Source organism: Rhinatrema bivittatum, chromosome 2 (genome assembly GCF_901001135.1).
Source record: "Rhinatrema bivittatum chromosome 2, aRhiBiv1.1, whole genome shotgun sequence".
In the NCBI taxonomy this organism is placed as follows: domain Eukaryota; kingdom Metazoa; phylum Chordata; class Amphibia; order Gymnophiona; family Rhinatrematidae; genus Rhinatrema; species Rhinatrema bivittatum.
Genome location: NC_042616.1, coordinates 58893828 through 58913444, shown reverse-complemented (window position 1 = coordinate 58913444; position 19617 = coordinate 58893828). Strand labels below are relative to the sequence as shown.

Genomic DNA, 19617 nt, shown 5'->3' with positions numbered 1-19617 from the left:
TTGGGGGTGAGGGAGCTTGGAACTCAAATACATAATTGACATGAACAGTGACATGAACACCACTAGACACTGAGGAATAAACCAACAGCCTAAAAATTATACAGCATTACTTAAAAAAAACCCAACAAAACATATATATATATATATATATATATATATTTTTTTTTTTTTATTTATTTAACACTTTTTTATACCGACCTTCATAGTAATAACCATATCGGATCGGTTTACATAGAACAAGGGTATAACTGAAGCAATAAATAAAATAGTAATTAACAAGAGAGGAGAATAAGGCAAAGTTACATTTAACAAGGAGTAAAAACTTGGGAAGCTTAAAGCTGGGAGAAAGAAAGGCAGAAGGAATTATAACATAATACAATAGGAATTTAGGTTAGAGCATCATGTGTTTTAACCTGTGATTGTCCTTCGTTCAAAAGGATAGTGGACCTCTATCCTCTATGTCCATGAGAGATAAAATATGATTAGTGATTGTCTGGAGGGTCATCGAATGCTTGGTGAAATAGCCACGTCTTGAGTTTTTTTCTGAACGTAGTTAGACAAGGTTCTAATCGGAGGCCTGAAGGAATGTTGTTCCATATAGCTGGTCCTGCTATTGAAAAAGCTCTGTCTTTTGTAGAGGAAAGGCGTGAGGCTTTGGTAGGGGGGAAATTCAATGTGCCTTTGTGAATATCTCTAATTGGTCTGTTGGAAGAGTGTAATTTGAAGGGGATTTCAAGGTCGAGATGGAGTTGATGATGGATAGATTTGTGTATTAGGGTGATTGATTTGTAGAGGAATCTAAAATTTACTGGTAACCAATGTAGTTTTCTGATATTATATATATTATATGATATTATATATATATATATATATATCTACCTTATAAATGGCCTGTGACCGACGGCCCGCAAATGCGCAGTAGAGCGCAGCTCTACTGCGCATGTGCGGGCAAGGACGTCGGTCAGAAAAAAAAAATGGCGGTGGGGCCGCAGGAGCGGGAGGAGAAGCAGCGGCGCCGCGCCGCTGCTTCTCCTCCCCAGATCTGCCGGCAGATCTCGGGGGGGGGGGGGGGGGGGTCACTCCCGCGCGCGCGGCAGTGACCCCCCCGAGATCTGCCGGCAGGAGCGGGAGGAGAAGCAGCGGCGCCGCTACTTCTCCTCCCCAGATCTGCCGGCAGATCTCGGGGGGGTCACTGCCGCGCGCGCGGGAGTGACCCCCCCCCCCCCCCCCCGAGATCTGCCGGCAGGAGCGGGAGGAGTTAATGGAGCCGGGTGAGGGTTGCGGAAAGTCGCGCTTACGGCGCCGGGAGGAAATGGAGGTGGGTGAAGGGAGGGACTGAGTGGGAGGGAGGGAGAGGGGGACTGAGTGAGTGGGAGGGAGAGGGGGGGACTGAGTGGGAGGGGAGTGAGGGAGAGGGGGGACTGAGTGAGAGGAGAGGGAGGGTGGAGAGGAGTGGGTGGGGAGGGGGGGTGGTGAAGAGTGAGGGGAGAGAGAATGAGGGGGAGGTGAGAGACAGAGGGATGTAGCCCGTTTTAACGGGCTTTACGGCTTGTATATATATAAAATATCACTAAAGCAGGAACCCAAAAATCATTTTTGTTGTCTTTTATTTTTATTGTATATAACACAGTATTCAAAAAACCTAAGAATACTTATCATTCCTTAAAAAGTACATAAAAAAACGTTTTACAAATTTTTAAATATCCAATTTCTATGGATTAATATTCAAAAGATCACAAACTCTTCTACTCGCAGCATTAATGAAACACCACATTTCAAACACACACACACACACACACACACACACACACACACACACACACACACACACACATATATATATATATATATGTATGTATGTATATGTGTGTATGTATATATATGTCAGCAATGTTTAACGAGAGCAGCAGCATTGAGGTTTGGGCAAGTAAGCTAGTAAAGTAGCAATAATCCAAGAAACAGTGAAAGGAACAAACCAGCAACAAAAAGATTACCGGTAATACAGCTTTACTAAAAATAAAAAAATTGCCAGTAATATTTTGAGAGAGCTTCACCAGTAGTGACATGATACTACTTCAAGACATAGTGAAAGGGACAAATCAGCAGCAAAGAAAATACAAAAGCGTTACTTTAAAAATCCATCAGGTAAATCCAAGAAGGCAAGACAGATTCAACTCAGTGCGCCACCAAAGAGTCCCAGCTGAGGCAGGTAACCATTAGCAACTGCATCTGCCCTTCAGCCATTTGTATATGTTTTAATAAGAGAAACGGGCTAAGCATGAGACTAGAGGACAACAGGAAAAAAATGAGATTCCCTTCAGCTGCTGTTAACAGCCTAAAAGATTCTGATGATTTTTCTTAAATTGTTCCTCCTTGTGCTCATTAGCCCGCATCTTGCAAGCATGATCACCCTCCACTATCAAGAGGCCCTCAGCCGCAGTAATCTATAGAGGCCTGCCAATGCTGACAAGTAGTCTTAAGAGGTCCCCTAATATGTGTGACGATGGGCTCATGATGATGATGATGTTGTGTTCATCATCTGAGTGCTGGACATAATAGCAACCGAATAAATGTATGCGGGCCAAAAGGCCCATGGGCCTTAGTTTGCTCACCTCTGCTCTAGGCAGTTACCTAGTATGGTCAATGGAGGAACCAGCTCTCTGGCCAGCATGTCATGGACTGACAATGAATGGCACTAAGGTACCAAGGAATGAGCTAGCTCAGGTTCTCTGGCGGTCTTTATCTTCCTACCACTTAATGAGAAGTGGAATTGGTGTCTGTGTATGGCCTGACCACTGTTTATCCTGTTAGGCCAAGGCACTACTGGAGAGAGAAGGAGGGTCTCATTGAATGAATTGCATAGAAAGTTGATGACTGAAATGTTTCTAACTTCTCTCCTTTGTATCGGTCATAAGTTATTTTTCAGCCACCTTATAAAGATTGTAGGGTCATTCCTTTTCCCAAATGTGACCTCTTAGCTATTTTTACAAAGCATAAACTACTCAACTGGCTCTGTCTGTCAGGCAGTAATGATGACATTAATTAGCAGCTATGTCTGAGTGGCACACTGAAAATATAATAATGACAAAAAGTCCTAGCAGAAATTCAGTCGCTCAGACCCCTTCTTCTTGTGGTGGCGGGGCGTTGTCTGGAAAGGCCACAGGATGTTTTGGCAGCAACCATGCTGGTATGGGTGGCTGACAGGACTGTGGATAGATATGGGGGAGGACATGTGCTGGGTGTCTACCAAATAGGAGATCTTGCATGCTCAGCTAATGAAGAAGGTGGAATGCAAGGAATGAAGATAAAGATTGTCTTGGTTAAGGTGTGATCAAGTTCTATGGCTAACAGCTGGGATATATTCTTGACAGTATGGACAGGGATAACTGGGCATAGTGGATGGGCCGATTGGTATTTTTTCTCTCTTATCTACTATGTTATATTACCGTGTTACATGAAAATTACAGTTGTATGGACTAGTGCAGAGTTCTAGAGGCTGTATTTGTTCTAGAGAAACCTTGAATCTTTGTAGGCTGTGATACCTATTATTAGCCTAACAGAAAAAAGATGTTGTAGCACAAGAGCTTTTGAGACCACAGAGATCCTTTGTGAACTTGAACAAGAAATGAATGTACTCGGTTATCTTTTTTTGTTTTTTGATGGTTCAATAAAAGGTGTCACATTTTGCAAAGATGCCAATTTCGTGAAGTAAAACTTGACATCTGAAACAAAGCCTTGTGATCCAGAAGATGGCTAAAGCTGGAGATGTTCCCTGGAAGAACCTTCCTAAAGTGGGATCCTCCATTTTCATCATCATTGTTTCTTTTTAAATATGCTTTTCCAACCAGGGAGTTCAAAGCATATTACAGATAAAACTGTTTTGTATGGTACAGTGCAATAGTTCACACTGGCAAGCACAATAGCAGTAGTGCATCGTAGGTAGTTGAGTACTTCATCAGTATGTGTTACAAATAGAACCATTATATCTGGCTCTTTGAGGCAGCTTTTGATGCCAATCAGTAAAACAAACCTTGCTAAAACTTTGTACATAATCCCCTCTATACCAGTTTACAGCATTAACCCACTGCTCAGCACTATCTCTTCAGCCTAATGAAACCTTTTATTTAATTATTGCACTGTTTTATAGCTTGATAAATAGTATCTGTATTGTATTCAGCCAGCTATGCTGAACTATCCCTACTATTCTAGCTAGCTAAAACTCGGGCCGATACAGAAAAACGCATGGGAGAGCCGGCGAGCGCCCACTGTCCCGAAGCGCGCACAGGCCACTCTTCTGGGCATGTGATTCAGAAAGCCCAGGTATGTAAATTAGGGCCCGCGGTAAAAGGAGGCGCTTGGGACACTAGCGCGTCCCTAGCGCCTCCTTTTTGACAGAAAAAGCGGCTGTCAGCGGGTTTGACAGCTGACTCTCAATTTTACTGGCCTTGGTTCTTGAATCCGCTGACAGCCACGGGTTCGGAAAATGGACGCCGGCTAAATTGAGCGTCCGTCTTCCGGGCCACGGGCAGACTTTTAATTTTTTTTTAATTTTTAATTTTTTTTTAATTTTGGGGCCTCCAACTTAATATTGCTGATATTAAGTCGGAAGGTGTACAGAAAAACAGTTTTTTCTGCTTTTCTGTACACTTTCCCGGTGCTGGCAGAAATTAAAATGTGCGACTTCGCTGCAGATTTTACTTTCTGTATCGCGCGGGAATAATTAATAGGCCCATCAACATGCATTTGCATGTTGCGGGCGCTGTTAGTTTCGGGGGGATTGGCCGCACATTTTCCACGCGCTATTACCCCTTACTGTCTAAGGGGTAAAAATAGCGCGTGGAAAACACGCGGCCAAACGCGGGCTAACAGTGCACTCCAGTGGAGCGCACTGTACTGTATCGGCCTAACTGTTGTATAACACTGTTTTTACCAGTCTTCTGAAGGACAGTAGATCTGGGGCCGGTCTGATGTGGGGCAGTAGAGTCCCACAGAGTTGGGATTGATCTGCATAGGTTTTCTTCCTTGTGTTGTTGGCTCATATTGTTCTAGGGATGGCAGTACTAGGTGAGCTTGTGCCAGCATGCAGAAGGAGCGAGTAGGTATGTATGGGATTAGAGTTCCTTTGAGGTGGGTAGGTGCTAGGCCTTTCAGGGCATTGGAAGACTAAGATTAAGGATTTATTTGCTGCAGTAGAATATTGGGAGCCATTGCAGGGTTTTTAGAACTGGTTTGTTTACATTTATTGTTAAGCAGACTGCAGTGTTTTATGAGTTGTAAGAAGCAGTTAATGGTGTTAGAGATGCCAGCATAGAGAAATTTGCAATAGTCTAGGCAGGAGAGTACTATAGATTGAACAGCAAATACAAAGGCAGTGTCATCCAGGAAGGGTGGAGATGGAAGAAGGCCATTGTGGTCACTGCTTGGGTCTCAGATTTTGTGGTTAGTTGGGAGTCCAAAATGAAGCCCAGGCTTCAGGTTTGGGAGCTAATGGTTATTGTTCCATCAAGGGTCACGTTTGGGTGAGGAAGGCTAGGTTTGTATTTTCTGATCCATAGCATTTCTGTCTTTTTTGGGGTTTAGGCTTGCTTTGTTTTGGCGTAGCCAGCTTGCCGTTTTGTCCAGGCAGTTATTGAGGTTGGTGATGGCAGTGTCTTGGTTAGTGTTGAGTGGCATCAATAGCTGAATGTCATCAGCACTGGGATCTTGCCACCAGTCTGAGGTGAAGTATGATTAACAGGTCTCTTGGTGGACTCCAGATAGTATATATGAATTCGATGTCAGACAGTTCCCAAGATACGTTGGATTCAACCTATTTTGGTTTTACATTTTTATATCAATTGTAAGAATTTGGATTGACTGAGTAACAGGGTAACCAAAAATCGTATCAGGAGCTGCAGCCTGCACAGTTTCAAAGTCTTGTGGCTCCTTTTCTAGAAGTGCTGAGAGTGAAATGTGGTGGCGACTAACATGCCCTTTGCACATATGTTGTGCTGGGTCATTCGCCCAGATCCCACTTCCTTTTTGTGTTCCTATCAGCAGTGTTTATTCTGATGACTCTTGAAAGATGGGTGCAAGTAGGTTTTATGCTCTTTTTAAGACAACATCTCCAGTTTCTTTGGGGAAGAAACCTTGGAAAGAAAGGTCAGCAATCTGAGAGGCTGCGCAGGACATGCGAGAAGCAGGTGGGGGCTGCATAGAGTTGTGTTTTTTGTTTTGTTTTTTTTTAAACTGATGTTCCTGATGGAAAGTTGGGATAAAATCCAATTGTAAGCTAATAGACCAACAGCAGACTGACTAAGCCAAGCATTTCCTGATTAAATTGAACTTCACAGTAAATGTGAAATATTTATAGTTCTTAATTATACAGCTTCATCTGCATGCAGTGTGCTGTGCTAATAATTGGCTTCTTATTGTTTACTCCATTTTCCTTTTCAACTTGAGGACTGAGGGGTCAGCCGACATGCTCTAGGTTACATATAACCTACAAGCCCACCTGTAATATCAAGGAGGCCTATACTATGAAAACAACTTTTCTTTCTAAGTTTCAGCCATGGAGTGCTGCTTTAAAGAGTTGTGCACACGAATAGTCACGCCTCACCCAGTTGTATTCTTTGAATCTGCGATTAGATGCAGTCAAAGAAAAGAAACCTTATGAGAGACAGTCAAGATAGAGTGCCACAATTAATCCTTCCATATAACTGCTCCTCCACTGCCTTACAGCTCATGGAGAAAACATGGAGCCTTGTGCTCTAGGGAGGGCTGATGTAAGTTGAGCACACAGACTAAATGCGTTATCGTTATTTGGGCTGCATCAGACACCTCTCAGTTCCACTTATATCGTGGGGGAGAGGGGTGATATGAGTGACAGTAGCCCCAGATTTATGCATTGGTGCCATCTTTTTACCCATTCCTAGGAATTCACAATTTGCTGTCTAGCCTCTTCTTTTCAGGCAGGAAGCAGGAGGGGAGGGGCTGGTAAAAGGAGCAGCGCAATTGTGTTTTGCTCTGATATATCAACTCCAGCTTCAACCTCCTCCCCTCCTCTTTTAAAAAGCAGGATGTGAGGAAAATAGGAGGGGAGGGGCAGGAGCAGACACAGCTTATTCTGCAGTTGAGTGTATTCCCAGGACTTGGGACTCAGCTGAGGTCAGAGTGGGGGAGGAGGAAGAAGGCACCCTGGAGTACAAGATAGGGAGCTGTGAGTGATATATATATAGTGTGCGATCAGGCAAGGGTGTGTGAGAGAGTGTGGATTAGTGGAGAAAGAGATGCTGGGTAGGGGACAGAGATAATTGATATGCATTCCTCCCCCTCCTCTGCTAATCAATAGCAAACTTGGGGGCCGATGCAATAAAGTCGCGTAGAAAGCGGGCGCTAATAAGTCAGCGCACGCTCTCAACACACCCCGGGGGGGGGTGTGTGGCGCCTTGCAATATTAAAATTAGGGGGTCGCGTTAGCAAGGAGGTGCTAGGTTCGCTTGCGCGACTCTAGCGCAACCTTGCTAACGCAAACCCAATCGGTTTTCGTGACCGGCGTATAACAATAAGGAAAACCGACACCAAGTCCTTACCAGCGGACAGCCCTGAAAACTGACGCCGATAAACCTGGTGTTGGTTTTCGTAAATACTGTTTGCCGGAAATGCAACGCCAAGTTTATCGGCGTCCGTTTACCTTACCAGCGAACAATTCAAAGCTCCCTTTCGTTTGCCCTTGCATCTCCCACCAACAAGACATCTCGGACAAATCCCCCTCTTACAACAGGAAGCAAACAAGTTGCTAGCTCAAAAGGTGATTCAGACCGTTCCACCGTCTCGCCACAATACGGGATTTTACTCCTAATACTTCCTAATTCCCAAATGCATGAGAGACCTGTGCTTGTTAAACAGGACACTCAAAGGAGAAATTCAAAATGACAGCGTTGAAAACCACTTCTCACTATATCTGCAGTCCTTCCTTGCAAGGTGTTATGGCCCCACCCTAAATTTATGCCAAAAGTTGTATCGGTTTTTCATTTAAATGTATCCTTTTATTTTCCGACGTACTTCCCCAAACACCATAGTACACAAAAAATAAAGACTCTAAATACACTGGGTTATAAACAAACTCTTGCCTACTATAAGGCAAGAATGCAAACCCACAGCAATTATTCATCTCCTATAATCCAAACAATCTTGATGTGGCAGTTTCTAAAAGGACATTAGCTAACTGGTTGACGGACTGTATTCGTCACTATCATGCCATGTCTTCCACACCTTTTCCTGGAAGGGTTAAAGCACATCAGATAAGAGTCACAGTAACCTCTCTGGCACACTTAAGGATCATGCCTATAGTGGACATCATGATCCTCAGTCCATACCTTCACAGCGCGTTATTGTCTGGACAAACTGTCTGAGTCACAGTTCAGTGGGACAGACATTGTTAACCAGAGTAGAAATTATACAGAACCTGCCACTTAGGTGATTGGGTTGCATGTTACAGTTATAAGCGCTCTGACTTATCTTCTGTTCTAGTCTTCCTCGAAAGGCAGCAACCCTCAGCTTGGGACTCCCCAGTCAGCATGGCTCTTTCATTTGCTTATCGACGGAAAAAAGCAAGTTTGCTGTTTTCTGTAGATAGAGTGAATGAGCCATGTGTACCTGCCCACCTTCCTGGCAGACTTTGACAGACGTAGTCTGTACTCTTGCATACCAACTGAAAGAAACCATTGATGACGGCTGAGGCACTTGCACGCGAACACCCGCGCATGGGCAGAGCAAAAAAGCTCTGCTGTAGGAGAAGGTTTTGAGCTGCGTCGCAAGGAGATGTCACACCCAATCAGCATGTCTCATTCACTCTGCTATCTACAGAAAACACCATTTACGGTAAGCAAACTTGCTTATACATAGACAAATGTAACACCAGGTCAAAACCTGCCAGACCTTAGTCAGTAAAGCAAGGCTTGAATTTAAATGTGGCCAGTGGCAGGTTTAAATATTATTTTCTATAAAAAATAAAAAAAGGTTTGTAAGTAGCTGCTGCTTGCCATTTTTTCTAATAGCACATTTTAGATAATTCAGTTAGGAATTTCAAAATGATTCCTTTTACATTCTAATCTATTTTGTACTTTTGTAATGCAGAGATCTAGTAACCATGCTTGTCCTGGAAAAAACTAGATTCTTTGCCTGATGTTGTGGTAGTTTATGAAACCAGAATGAAAATTATCCAGTGGTCAATATGCCCAAGAGCTAATGAGGTCATGCAGGTCCCTTCTCCAGACCTAGCCGGACAATGTCTCCTTGAATTTGGATGATGGTTGTCCTTTACAATGTAAGTGCAGACACATGTATTTGCATAGGCTCAATTTTTTTGTGCATGGCTTAATTTATCCTAAATGAGCAGAGAAATTAGTTACATATTTGCCTGCATGTGTTATTTGTGACACACTTTGCTTCCGTGGTCTTAAAAGCCTGTTCAGTTTTATTTGTTGTCTTGGAGGAGAAGGGACAAAGGAGATACGATACAGATTTCTATGTACCCGAAAGCACAAGAATCAAATCTTTTCTGATGGAAAGGGAACTGTAGAACGAGAGGTCATAATATGAAACTCCAAGGGATTCACCTCAGGACCAGCATTGGGAAATATTTCTTCATGGAAAGGGTGATGAATGCATGGAATGCCCTCTTAGAAGAGGTGGTGAAGACTAGAAAGGTAATGGAATTCAAGAGTACGAGATGAACACAGAAGATCCCTAATGGCTAAAGGATGGGAATGAAGAAGCAGGGTAACCTGTGGTGTGACATTTCTGCATGGGGGTAACCTGCACAGAGCAGCAGTTACAAACCTAAGCCCTTTGCTGAGCAGATTGGATGGGTCATTTGGATCCTGTGCAGTTTGCCTCTTTATAGAAATTAAGGCCTTTCGAGTGCAGCCAAGGGCTTGTGGGAATCTGAAGATTCAGGAGGTACAAAGCTAGTAAAGTCAGTATTTAAAGTTGACTTGCGATCTCCCTCAGCCATGTTACAATTCTCACAATGCTTAGGTGCTATTTTTAATGCTTAGCATTTCAAATATTTGTTCACTGAACTAGTCTGTGCCAAAAGAGACAGGGAGAAGTACTGAACTCAGGCACGTGTGAATTAGTGTGCGCCTGAGTTGTGCTGTGGGGCATTCATTCGCTCATGCACTTGCTTGCTGTCCAGTCTTGCACAGCAGTAGTCTCTTGTGAAGTGAGAGCTTCTAAGATTATACTCTTAGTGAATTCAACTTCTGCCGGAATGCTCTTCGTAGGATTTCTAAATCTGAGATTGTTGAGGCAGAGAAATTCAAAAATTTGCAGAAGCATCTTGACATCTGGAAACCTGTGGACAAATTTACTGAAATATAACCTAACTGTATTCACTTTCTGCATCTCACATTGACTTGTTTCTTGCTGTGTTAAATTTTATTGCATGCTTTGTAAAATAAATAAATAAATACATAAATAATGAATTTACATAAAGGAAAAATAGGCCCCAGAAGTAAAGAAAAGGAAGCAAACCAGGGTTCAAATCCCACTGACGATGCTTGTGATCTTTAGCAAGTCACTTCATCCTCCATTGTCTCAGGTACACATTTAGATTGTAAGCCCTTTTGGGTCAGGGAAATACCTATTGTACTTGAATATAGCTTGCTTGCGCTGCCAATGAAACGGCATGAGCTAAATCTAAATAAAAGTCGAATAAGTGTATTTCTCAGGCAGCCTGATCACCGTAACTAACCTCTGGACTTGCTGGCTATCCCTGCAAGCTGAGGCACCTGCCAGCCAAAGAGCTTCCCTTTCCCTGTGGTTATTTCCCAGCTCTGTACCCTTCATTGTTCATCCCCCTCTCAGTTTTTCTTTCTTGGCTATCTCTGCTGTTTCTTTCAAAGTCTTTGCCACAGCAGGCCATTCTAGTAACGTAATCCCTGTACTGGGCTCCCTAATGGCTGCTTCTGTACAAGTGCATGGGAAACTTGGTGTGTAGGAGCAGAACATGGCAGTTGACTGTGAATCCTCTGTTCAAGTCATCCCTGAGCAAGCGGTAAGATGTATTCCCATCCTTTTCAGAGGCCTCCATGCCAGCGATACTGTTTTGCTAACCCTCTCTAGCTCAGCCCTGAGTCTGGCAAATTTTCTTAATAAACTCACACAACAGAAAAGAGGAGCATCATTAATAATGCTGCCCTTTAATTTCACTCTCAATATCTATTTGTGTAATAGTTGACCCTGCATCGGTTAACTTCTACAAGTGTCTCAAGATGTAATCCACTGCTTCTTGCTACACAGTGGGCTTCAAGCACTATCCATTCCCCTTACCAAAATGATAAGGGGAATGGAACAGCTCCCCTATGAGGAAAGACTAAAGAGGTTAGGACTTTTCAGCTTGGAGAAGAGACTGCTGAGGGGAGATATGATAGAGGTGTTTAAAATCATGAGAGGTTTAGAACGGGTAGATGTGAATCGGTTATTTACTCTTTCGGATAATAGAAAGACTAGGGGGTATTACCCTCCATTAAGGGTGGCACATTTAAAACTAATCGGAGAAAGTTCTTTTTTACTCAACGCACAATTAAACTCTGGAATTTGTTGCCAGAGGATGTGGTTAGTGCAGTTAGTATAGCTGTGTTTAAAAAAGGATTGCCTAAGTTCTTGGAGGAGAAGTCCATTACCTGCTATTAATTAAGTTGACTTAGAAAATAGCCACTGCTATTACTAGCAACGGTAACATGGAATAGACTTAGTTTTTGGGGTACTTGCCAGGTTCTTATGGCCTGGATTGGTCACTGTTGGAAACAGGATGCTGGGCTTGATGGACCCTTGGTCTGACCCAGTATGGCATGTTCTTATGTTCTTACAATACCACAAACAAGTTTGTTTGCTGGCCAGAGGTGTCAGGGGGAATGGTCTCTGAAAAGCAGGGCAGAATGATTTAACTCCTGAAGTGGGCAGTAAAATCAGCTGGAACATAAGTTAGTATCAGCTGCTAAAAGGGTGCATTGAAGAATTAGTAGTGATATTCCAGGACTTTCAAGTGGCTTTAAAAAAAAAAAAAAAAAAAAAAAGATTTTTGTCTGGAAAACTTTTTGCAAATAAAAAAGAAAAAATAGTGGTTCATTAATAATTAGTTAGGTAGGCATAGTGAACCAGCGGATGACTGATAAAAAGGTGCTATTGGTGATACCACTTGAAGCCCATTGTGTGGCAAGAGGCGGTGGATTACATCTTGAGGCACTTGTAGAAGTTAACCGATGCAGGGTCAACTATTACACAAATAGATATTGAGTGAAATTAAAGAGCAACATTATTAATGATGTGCCTCGTTTCTATTGCGTGAGTTTATTAAGGAGAGATGGCCTGCTTTGTGTTATTTTGCAGTTCACCTAACTTTTCTTTCAAAGCAGGAGGGTAAGAACCCAGATGGGAGAGCATTGAAGATTCTACAGAACTTTAATGAATATTGCTGCCACTCTGATATTACGTTGCACAGCAATATTGCCCTCATTCTTCGGCTTGCTATGTTAATTACCATCAGAATAATGGAAGTAATAGCAGAAACTGTTTTGCCTGCATGAGTAGTGATACCAGAAGTTCCAGCCCCCAATCAGGGATCAGACTTCATGTAATAACAGGAAGCTGGGTGGGTGGGAAGCGATATCTACCAGGAAATCAGAGTTTACTTACAGAAATCAAACAAGCAAAGTCACACTGAATTTATAAGCACTTCAGCTTGAAAAACAGCCAGAAATTGAGCTCAAATTCTCAGCGAGCCAAAAACAATCTGTACCGAAGGAGTGCTGCAGTGTCCCGATGAAGCAGGACATGCAAAGCCTGAAGGCTGCCCGCTGCTTGATTTCTTTGAGTTTTATTTGCATTAAGACTGGCACGTCATAATGTCACCATAAATAATGGAAAGAAGGACATACCAAAACCATGAATCCTTAAATTTATGAATGCATCTCACATCCAGCATTTCTACCCGGGCATTACAGCACAAGTTGGACATCACAAAGTAGCCTCATTAGCTGATTGCATTACTTTAATCCATCAGCATTTGAGGGTCAGAGTGCAACTGTCCAAGTAAGAGACCCCAGAGGAAAGGAGCTGATTCATCATGACCCTTCTAGAATATTAGTCATATTTTAAATGAAGATCTATTTTATTTTTGTTTATAAATGTTTGATAGGCCATCTTCATAAAGATAGGCACAAAGTGGATTATATATTACCTACGACTGGAGCCCTCCTTACATACCTTCAAAAAAGGCATCAAGACTTGGCTTTTCAGGCAAGCCTACCCAGATACCAATCAAACTTAGCCCACTCCCTATCTGCTTCCGCCTCCGTCCTCTTTCCTTTCACCCCTTTCCCGCCATCCCTCTCCCCCCCCAGCCCACTCCCCCCATGCCTCTGGAAGCTCTCCCCTCCCACCTTTCTACTCCCTGTTTCTCTCCCCTCTGCTCCCCCGTCCCCCCCTCCCAGACATACGGTCTTGCTAAAGATATAACCCAAACAAGTAATTCGTCTATAAATTTAATGTAAATAAGTACCTCGCCTTATTGTATAATTTAGAACCCAGTTACATTTATGTTTTTTGTTCTTATATTTGCTCAATTATTATTTTTGCTACTCTCTCTCCATCTGCCCTATCTTTTCTCGCGGTTCTTGCCCTGCCCCTCTCTCACCCTTTTCTTGCCTGCTCCCCCTATCCCCTCCCTGTTTTTTGTATTTTCTGCCTTGCATCGGTTTTTTGTAAACCGGCGTGATATGTCCTATGAATGTCGGTATATTAAAAGTTCATAAATAAATAAATTATATATATATATATATATTCTAAGAAGATCATTTAGCATATAAGAGAGAATATATGGGTACAATATACAGATATGAGGTAGATTTGCAAGTAAGGTACGTTTGGTATAAGTGAGGCATTAAAATAGGTACGAAAGAGGTGTAAAGGGGAAGCAATAAATGTGTGGGTTAATAGGGTATAGAAAATGCATATAAATAGTTAAAAAAAATAAGTTAAGCATTCTAGGTGTGAGAAATATTAAGACATAGAAATAACCCAGAAGTGGATGAATCCTGCGGGACTTGAGATCAGAAAGAGTTTAGGTAGGTAGTAGATTGAAGAGTGTTAACTATAGAGTTTAGGGGAAGGCTTGGCTAAACATCCAAGCTTTGACTTTTTTTTTTCCAGACCCAGAGGTAACTATTTCCTGATGCCGTGCTAGAGATAATTTGTTCCATATTTTAGGGGAAGAGCAGGTGAAGGTGTGAAATCTCATGCGTGTTACTCTAGCCGAAGCCAGTAAAGGAGAGGATAAAAGGGCATGCTTGGGAAGATAGACATTCCCTTGTGGGAGTGTCAGAGAATAGACGTTGGGAAAGATATTCCGGGTCCAGTTGATTTACACATTTGAAGACTAAATGTGTGTTAAATTTTATCTTGCACTCAACTGGCTGACGAAAAATTGACATTACATGGTCTGATTTAACCCTTACCAAAAATATAGCTCTGCAGTTGAAGGCATTTGAGGTTGTGTTGTGGGATGCCCTGAAAAAGGGAGTTATAGTAGTCAAGGCGGCTGGTGATCAGTGAGTGTATGACAGTAGCTAGATCACCTTTCTCAAAGTAGTTGTACAGTTGGCAGATCTGCCACAGATGCATGAAGGATATCTTTAACACAGGTGAGATGTGGGTTTCCTTTGAAAGATGATGGTCGAGTTGTACCCCCTTACTGTGTACAGAAGGTCTTTAGGTTAAAAGGTTGGTAAACATTTTAGATAACATAATAAAAGGCCCACTCGCTTTTATAAATCCCTTCTACGCAAACACACTGCAATTGCTCTGACTGCAACCTTACTAGTTTTGGTAACTGTTTGGATTGTTCCAAAGCTTTTGATAAGACATGGGAGAAGGCCTGTATGTTTGATTAAATATGGGTCTTCAAAGAACAAAGAGGAAGATGATAGTGCCTGGCATAACCTACCAGGAGAGATAAGAGGTCAGCAATTTAATGGGATTTCACATGTGCAGGATAGAGATATGGAGAGCAGTGGTAGGAGGGTGGAGAGGCTGGGTATAAAGGGAAGGGAGATGGTGCTTAAGTATGGAAATTTATATGTTCATCCAAAATGGTAGAGACCCAGAGAGGAAGACAACTGAATGAGAGAATTGATCCTTATCTGCTGTCATCCACTATGTTACTGTGTTATGTAACCTTGGAATTTGAATTTAATTACTCGCTTTCCTAAACTTGTGCTTAAGGTGAGTTAAAATTCAAGGTACCTGTCATATATAAAGCAGAAAAACGGTGGCAAAACGAGCCTAAAACATACAGTATGCTTAGTACAGAAGGTGAAAGAACGAAAAATGTATGTTGCTTAATGGGATTCTCATATATAAAATGGGAGTTTCTCATTCACAATAGCTGTAATCATAGATCACAATTTTTTAATGTGTAAAACTGTCCATGGTAGAAATATTATATAGGGTATAATTATTTATCTGATGCTTCCTTTAAAGTGAAGAAAAATTGCAGCCAGAAGGCAGAGACCTTTCTCAACATACAGTAGCTGACTGCCACATGCCAGTGTTTCAGTACTAGATGCTTACACCTAGCACATAGTGCCTGCTTCAGGATATATCAAATAGTCCAAAAGGGAAACCACATTCACATCATCAAGCTTTCTCCATCTTTACTATTTACTACTACTACTACTTATTTCTAAAGCGCTGTACAGATACACATAAGAGAGAGTCCTTGCTCCATGGAGTTTACAACTTTAATCAGGAAAAAGGGTCATTCACAAGATATCAATGCCAATGAAAACAGGAAACGAGAATCATCATACATAACTGATTCTGTGAGAATTTTAAAATCCTGTATTCTGTGGAGAAATAGCAAACAGCTCATCATGGCACTGTATAGCATTTCATAATATAAATGCACAACCCAACATCGTGCCATCCACAGAAAACAAAAGCAAGTTACTGGATCAAAATCCTGTATTACACTGTGTCAAGCAGATGTTTCTGATATATTTTAAAACTATCTCAAAGCTAAGAGATGAATACATAAGTGACTCTGAAAAATTTACAAAAAATGTCCTCTGATACTTGCCATAGCACAAGAATGGTGCCACCAGCAAAGACAAACCCAGCATGCAAGACAATCGGTGACTATAGAAAAGGGCTAAAACATTCCCATAAGCAAGTCAAACTGCATAGGATTACAAATACCCATCTGCAGTAGACTAAAGGCTCAGGAAGTCATATTTGCACTGAAAAGGGAGAAAATGCTACTACTTGCTGCTAAATCTTTACCCAAACTATTAAGAAATGTCATGAAATCAGAGAATGAGGATCCTTGGAGAAATGCGGAAAAAGAATTGCAATTAAACAAATTGCAGCACAGAGGGAGAAAACTCATCAAAATGACTCTTCCGTGGGCTACTGGGATTAAGGGGGAAGGGGATTGGTACCTTTTTGGGAGAAGAAAATGGAAAAATCTTTTTATGTACCATAGATAAGCTTTTGAAGTGGATGTGATATTTTATGTCTCTGTGCACTGTGATTCTTTGCGAGACTGCGGTGTTGATGGTTCAATAAAAATTTAAATTAAAAAAAAATCCCCATAGCCTCACTGAAACATGGAGAGAACAGACAAATCACAAAATATATTACAGGAGCACATTTCATTCAATAGCCTGATTAAATCCATTGGGAGTGACAGTGTCCAATTCAAAAATTTAATGTTTTTCCAATCAAGTAAGGAGGGATAGCTCTGTTACCCTCTTAAAAACACTAAAGAAGTAAAGTATATGTATATACATGAAAATCTGTCCTGCAATAATGCAGGATACAAATCTGATAATGTTTTAATGAATGAGACAGGGTAACATAAACAAGGTGCTTTGACTATGAACACAATCATAATATAAACACTATAGTGTAATCATTGTACATTATAATCACATACCATGCTAAGAAACGTTTTTGTGATTTTTATTTTTGTTTTTTTAATATAATCACAATTTAAAGTCCCAACTGACTCAAAAATGTTTGTGATAGAATAGCAATATTAAAAGATATATATATTTGTCTCTTAATCATAACAAACTAAACGTTCTTCTTGAAAATAATTTCCCAAAATACCCACACTGAACTCTTAAAATATACTGAAAAGACAATATTGTAAAACTGGACTTCTGCAGGAAAATGTCCCACAATATCACAAAATATTGGCACTTAGCTCTTGCAGTGCATTGATAGATCACTAAAACAGCATGGTAGATGTATCCACTCAAATGACATTGGACTTGCACAAAATAACATCACTGCCTGTGTGTCTGCGTCAAGCAGATGCCTTCATCAGGGAAAATTTCTAAAAAGAAAAAAAAATAAGGACCATTACTTAAAGTTACTGAACAGGTCAAAAATATTCCATACTCTACTTACTATAATTCAAACAGACTTCTGTATTTCAATGGATATCTTAAAGATGGCAGACCAAGCCATGGGCGTTTTACCCTCTTGCCACTTGGTCAATGTTGAAATTGCTCGAAAGAATGCTGAAACTGTACAAAATGTTCAGTCCTATGATTCCAGCTACAGCTCCTATGCTCTACCATTTCAGGGAAATGCAATATCGGGCACTCGGGTCAGCATGCAATTGGACGCATGTTTTGGACACTAGACTTATGCTGATGAAATACGGGGATTAGCGCATCCAAAACGTGCATCCAATCAAGCGTGTAGCTAATAGCACTCATCATATGCAAATTCTATGTAGATGAAGTTATTAGTTATTACCTGTAATGCCAAAAATTGCTGCGTGGCCAAGGCACTTATTTTAACACAGCAAATTTAACGCCTGCCCAAGAGCAGGCATTAAAGCATACCGCAATCAAGGGCTCACGAAAAAAAAATCCTGCTTTCTGTTGTTCTTCCTATTAGTATTGTTGCATTACAGTAAGAGGAACCACAGAAAGCAGCATCCCCAAATTCTGACCTGATTTAAGAGAGTGAATAAATTAACATTAAGTATCGGGCACTTAATTTATTCACTCCTTCACTTACTGCCAATGGTCCATTCACTGTCACATGTCAGTGAAAGGACCAATCCCCTTTCAGAAGGCTGTCCTGAAAGGGGATTGGTCCTTTCACTGACAAGCATCAGTGAAAAGGATCAATTGGAAACAGCCCTGCTGGAACAATGGCGGAAAGCCCATCGTCCAAATCCCTAGGAAAATATAAATCTCTCTTAACAAATTACTGTGCACTAACCAATAAAGCAAAAAAAAGATTACTAAGCTAAACAGATTCATGGGGTAATTTTTAATTCTAAAATGCTCTTTGATGTTTAAAAAGTAATTAAGGATCCATCATCTTCCATCTCAAATAACTGTAGCTTCTCAAAGGCTACCTGCAATGAATTTGCACATCCTTTCTAGACAAATTCACTTGGCCTGGTTAAGTGGTCCATGTTCAATAGAGTAACTAATCTTGAAATTAGTCAAATCATTGCTAAAATCAATCCTGCTATCCATGTGACCCAATTCCAACTAGTTCCCTGAAACAAGTACACAGTGTTATCACTCCAACTTTCCCACCTTAATTTATCATTCTCTCTCAGAAGGAATTGTACCACAAGGGTTAAAACAAGCTGTGATAAAACCAATTCTTAAAAATAAAACTGGTAGAATCGATGACTGGAACAACTATCGTCTAATATCCAATTTGTCTTTTCTCTCAAAAGTACTTGAAAAAGCAGTGTTATCCCAATTTGTAAATCACCTGGAAGACCAAGATGTTCTCTTCCCAAATCAATTTGGATTTAAGAAACATCATTCAACTGAAACATTACTCATCTCATTAATGGACTCTGTCTTACGAGGGTTTGACACTGATGAATCTTATGTCCTTGTGCTAATCGACCTAACAGCCGCCTTTGACACTGTGGGTCATACCATGTTGTGCCATCAGTTGAGCAACATTGGTATCGACGATAGTGTTCTCAAATGGTTCTCTTCTTTTCTATCCAATAGAATATTCCAAGTCAAATTGTGAAATCACATATCTGATACTTTCAGTATTGATACAGGTGTTCCTCAAGACTCAGCTCTCTCGGCAACACTATTCAATATTTGTATGCTTCCACTGTGTAAATTACTGGCCGATTTAGGAATCACATTCTTCTTGTATACTGACGACATACAGTTTTACATTCCATTCTCCAAATCATTTAAAAATACATTATTGACATTTTCAAGCTATATGAAAGCAAAACAGCAGGAACTATCACAGCTTAAACTAACACTAACCCCAAAAAAGACTGAAATCATTTGGCTAAGTTGAAACTCTTCAGTAGTTAAACCACCGATTAGACCTGGGTAATTTTCAAATTGCTCCCTCAAATCAAGTACAAGACTTAGGTATCCAGCTAGATGAGAACCTCACTATGAAAAAGCACATAACGTGGCATAACTTGTATTCATTTAGGTATATTGCATTGAGTGAAACCTTTATTAACTTTCGAGGACTTCAGAACTGTATTGCAAACTCTAATTTTCTCAGACCTAAACTACTGTAACTTCTTATTATTCGGTCTTTCTG

General features: G+C 41.1%; 1 protein-coding gene across 1 annotated transcript in view; it reads left to right on the top strand.

The window, feature by feature from the left end:
* CCDC12 (coiled-coil domain containing 12) overlaps positions 1 to 19617 on the top strand; it is a 181297-nt gene that overhangs the window by 86103 nt on the left and 75577 nt on the right. The gene's annotated exons all lie outside the window — the stretch shown is intronic.